Here is a 5,520-nt window from a genome sequence, read left to right as displayed (position 1 = left end):
CTGTGCATAAGCAGCCCTTTTTTCTCCCATGATTGTTCTCTCCAAGGAGTGTATCTACTTGAGGTAAATGTTCAACTCATATGCCTGTATTTTGTTTGGCTGAAAACCACAGGTGTGGGTTCAATTCCAGACAGTTTTAAATTCTGATGTTAGGCTTAGGTAGGCAGTGTGAACAGGGGTAGGGAAGCCAAAATTGCATTCTGCATTCAAAGGTAAGGAAATGATAGCTATGTTGTTGTTATGTGCCGTCGAGTTGGACCCGACTCATAGCGACCCCTCCTTTGGTTTCCGAGGCAGTATCACTACGGAAGTAGATTGCCCAACCTTCCTTCCTAGGAGTGGCTGGTAGGTTTGAACCACTAGCCTTCTGTTTAGCAGTCAAGTGCCTTAGACACTATGCTACCAGAGCTCCCAATGGACTATTTCACTTAGATTCATGAAGTGAATTCACAGCCTAAGTGTTACAGTCCTTCCCCAAAAAACATGCACATCAAATGATATCAAATTGGCTCTACATTGAATAATTAATTAGGTACTGTTTAAAGTGGATTCCCCTCCCAAAACATTCATGGTGAGCTTACTAAGCACTTTTTGGGAAATTTTTCCTAATGAGTTAGGTTTACAAGTCATGAATTCTATACAGTTTACAATTGGCTAATTCAAAAGGAATCCTAGTGAGAACAAACTAATATTTTTCTCTTTTCCTCACATATATTTGAGATTCTGCTATTGTCTTCAGCTATATTGAGTCAAACCATTCAATCTGGGGTTGTGTAACATAATTGTTGAGAATATCAGTTTGTGGGTATTGGGTTTTCTGTTCTGTATTTATCAATTAACACTTTAAACTCTTTAAAACAATTCTACAAACCTCCAGGTATGCTGGAAGTCTGTGTCTCTTCTTCTAGGGACATCAGTCATATTAGGTTATGACCCATCCTACTCCAGTATAACCTCGTGTTAACTAATTACAACTGCAAAGATACTATTCTGAAATAAGGTCATATTTATAGGTTCTGAGAATTAGGACTTCAACTTATCTTTTCAGGACACAATTCAACCCATACACTAGGTCTTTGGAAAGATAAGTCATTTCAAGCAAGAGAAGAGTGGTTGTTCCTATTAACAAAGAGGAGTACTGAGCACTTGGGTTGTTATGAAGGGAGAGGTAGGGAATGCTTCTGGAAACTGAATTTCCCCAAGTGTCCTATAGGATATAATTATTTTCAAGATCAAACACATGCCCTGTAAATGCCCTAAAATTCTCATAATAGACAAAGCAAGACAGTAAATTTAAATGGTCTTAATATTATGGAACCCAAAGAACCAGCCTGTCTGATGCAGCAAAAAACAACACACACTGACACACATATTGCAAGAAATGAGAGATTCTTTTAGCATTGTCATTTAAAAAGAAGAAGAAAAAAAAAAAACTATTAGCATAGTCACATAAAGAAGTCTATAACATTTTGGAGAATTTAAGAACTTCAGCTTGTCACTCCTTTTTCCTTTGGCTTCTGAGCACTGTTAGAAACAGCCCTCTCACCACCTGCCCCTCCCCATATCCACATACTTGAACTCTGCCATGCCTTCATTTCCCCAAAGCTGTGCCTTCTAAGGGGACTTTATTTCAGGTGGCCATAGGTGGTGACAATTGATCTACTTTTTTTCCACTGCTGTTTGCAGTGAATTGCCAAAGTTATATACCTTAATACTAGATGATTTTTATTGCTTCAGCTCTAACAAGCCAGTAAACCAATTCCAGATCTCCCCCATGATGGTTTATTATGTGAAACTACTCCTGGAACCAATTTCTATGTGAATCTGAAAAAGTTTTTCTTTGCTAGCAACCAAACAGACTCTGGATGATTCAAGCAGAAATAAAGGTTTTGAAAGGCCATTAGGTTGTTCACAGACTTAGTGGGAAGTCTGGAGAACTAGGCTGAGAAAATTTTAGAAAAACACAAGGAACCATGATAAAAGTAATATCCAGATCCAGTCTTGTGATAGCATTTTTGCTGCTATCTTTGAGCATAAGATACTAAAGTTTATCTGTAGATGACCTACCTTAGACCCTAGAGACTCTGCTGTCACTCTGCCCTACTACTCTAAGAAACTGGATCTTGTTGTCTTACATTTCTACCTCCAAATTCAAGGTTTGTCTGCTTGATCTAGCCTAGGGCACATGCTCATGGCCATCTGATCACTACCTGATTTTCAGTTGACTGGAGAAGCTTCAAAAACTAGAAATATGAATTCTTAGTTTCTATTTCAAAAAAATAAGTTGATTCTATTCCTAGTCATGGAAACCCCCTGTGTGCTAGAATAGAACTGTGCTCTGTAGGGTTTTCAATGGATGACTTTTTGGAGGTAGATTGCCAGATCTTTCTTGTTAGGCACCTCTGGTTAGAGGCAAAACATCAACCTCTTGGTTTGCAGCTGAATGAGTTAATCATTTGCACCATCCAGGGATTCATAGCAGAAAGAAAATTCTGCCTCTTACCAGAATATATGAGGTGAGGAATTCTCTCAATATTAAGAAGAGGACTGACCAAAACTGACAAATGTTTACTACATCCTTATATGCCACACCAGCCAAACTGACCAACTTTTCCATTTGCCTGGAATATTCCAGGCTCCTCTTATTAAGACCTCCATTTGGAACTCTCTTCCTAAAATCTTCGTATGACTTTTTTCTGCTCATCATACTAGTTCCACTTTAAAGGCCATCTCTTCAAAGTGGCCTTCCTCAATTACCCTACTTAAAGGACAGCAGTGGCTCTCACCTACCTACTCCATTACTCAGATTGCTTACTTTGCATCACTTATGGCTCTCTGAAATAATTTCATTTGGGTGTTTTCAGCATTTGTTACCTGCTTTTCCCATCTAGAATGTAAGCTCCATGAGATCAAAGACTTTGTCTATTACTGAATTTATTGTACTTTTTGCCATTGAGTCCCTAAAATCAAGAATATCAAGTAGCACATATTAGAGACAAATTAGTATTTGAGAAATACTAAATTAATGAAGATCCTAGTCTGCAGTAGGTCAACATAGGCAGAGACCCAGGGACAATCAGAAGCCTGAACAGAGCATGGAAGCTGGGACCTCCCATAACTGCTTGTTGTTGTTGTTATTTGCCATCAAGTTGGCCCCGACTCATAGCGACCCCTCCTTGGGTTTCTGAGGCAGTATCACTACGGAAGTAGGATTGCCCAACCTTCCTTCTGAGGAGTGGCTGGTGGGTTTGAACCACCAGCCTTCTGGTTAGCAGTCAAGTGCCTTAGGCACTATGCTACCAGAGCTCCTAAATTATTGTTGGCTTGTACTGTTCCCAGCAGAGTGCTCAGCGTGGGGTGTTAGCTCCAGAGCTCAGTATGAATCTAAATAATGCATGATTGTGAGAGACTTTGGAAATATAAAAGACCACATCAATTCTAAATCTTCTACTCAGTGCACATGGCTTGTTCTGCAGATGCCACTTTCTGCACAATCACACATTTTATGTGATTTAGAGGTCCTACTGAATAAGTGGGAGCTCCCATTTAAGCATATACTGATTCATAGCAGTCTTTTGTTGTTGTTGTTGTTGAAATGATGAACTCTGTGTGCCTTTATGGTGTGTGCATTTGACATGCACAAAGCAATGTTAAAAAAGTCAATGTGTGGGCTTTTACCATTCTCTTTAGGGAATTAAAAATATTTCCTGTGTCTTTCAAAGGATTAGAAAACATGGAGACAACCTAAAAGACAAGTCACAATGGATCTGGGACACCTGGCAGTTTTGAGGAATATAAAGAATGAATAATTCTCACATTCTGCTTCTGAAGTGACATAAATACAGTTTACACAGAGATCACTAAGCAAATGATAATTTCTGTTTAGAACAATCATATCCTGGCTTTGTTTTCCCAATTTAGCCAAGTGGAAAAAGTGTGTTACGCAAAGACCTAAGATTTGAAGTAATGAAACTTAGAGTCTCCTCTCATTTCTGCTCTTACCTAAATGACCTTGGGATAGAATATTTGATAAAATAATCTCTAAATTTACATCAGATTCCCTGTGTGGTGCTTCTTGGCTGTTAACTGAAATATTGGAGGTTTGAATCCACCCAGGGGCACCTTGGAAGAAAGGCCTAGCAATCTACTTCCAAAAATTCAGCTACTGAAAACTCTGTGGAGCACAATTCTACTCTGATACACATGGGGCCACCATGAGTCAAGTTGACTCAACCACAGTTGTTTTTATAAGTTCACATTGTGCTAAGATTCCTGGTCTTCTCACTCCAGAAAGTGACTTCTATATCATCTATGTCGCAATGTTAGTGGGAACCTCTGTATGATTTTGGAATGGAACTTGGTTTGATTTAGAATGTGATGTTTAAATGCTACTTTTCAAAATACATCCCCTTCCCTGTGAGTTATAAAGGCAATATTTTTCTAGGAGATATTTTCATTCAAGATAATATTGTCTTATAACTGAAAACAGGTAAATATTTTTGGTTTCCATTTATGAACACTCTTTTCCAGTTTGTAGGTAACCACTATTATGAACACAGAAAATGACTTTTGAAATTCACTTCTGATCAATGCTTTATTTACTTTGGAGCAAGGCAGGCTTTCCATCTTCTTCAGAAATTCCTGATCTTGTCTTAGCTCTGCAGAAAATCATCTCTATTCTTACTTACTTTATCAATGATTACAGTGTAAGCCTGTGATGTTGCAGTAAGAAGCTGCTGATCAGCTTTGGTTGATTTTCTTCTCAAGGAGAGGAATGATGGCAACCCAAACATCCCTGATTTTATTTTAACTTTTTGTGACCCATAGGGCATATAGTAACTCCCTATATTTTCTGTCTCTGGAGTTTATTGGAAAGATTTATCCCATTTTTAAGGCATGCTACCATCAAGGGTGGTATGAATAACTGTCAAACGGAAGAAACAGGTCTCATCCCAACTCCAGCACCAGAGACCCCTTGGGACATATGTGTCCCACTAATTGTATCAAAATCTATATTTGCTCAAAAAAGTTCTTTCATGTAATTAAAAATGCCTTCTATTATTGAAAGTATATGTTTTCAACAAAAAATTCAAAGCAAAAAATAATTCTGTCTTGAAAGTGTTAAGGAGACAGCAGCCAGGGCTCAGCTGTCAAGTTGATAATGAACAAAGAACAGTGCATCATCCAAGCAAAAACTCAGTCACAAAAATTGCTAAGGCAGAGAAAGGTTTAAGACAAATGTATATGTGCTCAAACCAGAGCAGAGAATTTAAAGGAAAGATTACTTCTTTGCACCAATTAGGAGTCCTTGTATCATTCATTTCACAGATAAGACTATATTTGAGATTTCTATTATACAATGTGTTTTTCACATATGGTATAGAATATTTTTATCCCAAAATTCACATTCTCTCAGAAAAGAAATTATAAAGATAAAATCATTGCAGTATTTTTCAGGTAAATCACTTATTCTGAGGCCAAAATCTCCTTGTACTTCTCTGTTAAAAAAAAAAAAAAAAA

This window comes from Orycteropus afer, unplaced genomic scaffold (assembly GCF_000298275.1).
Source record: "Orycteropus afer afer isolate SDZICR_OR568_19922 unplaced genomic scaffold, OryAfe1.0 scaffold00028, whole genome shotgun sequence".
In the NCBI taxonomy this organism is placed as follows: domain Eukaryota; kingdom Metazoa; phylum Chordata; class Mammalia; order Tubulidentata; family Orycteropodidae; genus Orycteropus; species Orycteropus afer.
Note: the sequence above shows the minus strand (reverse complement) of the source record.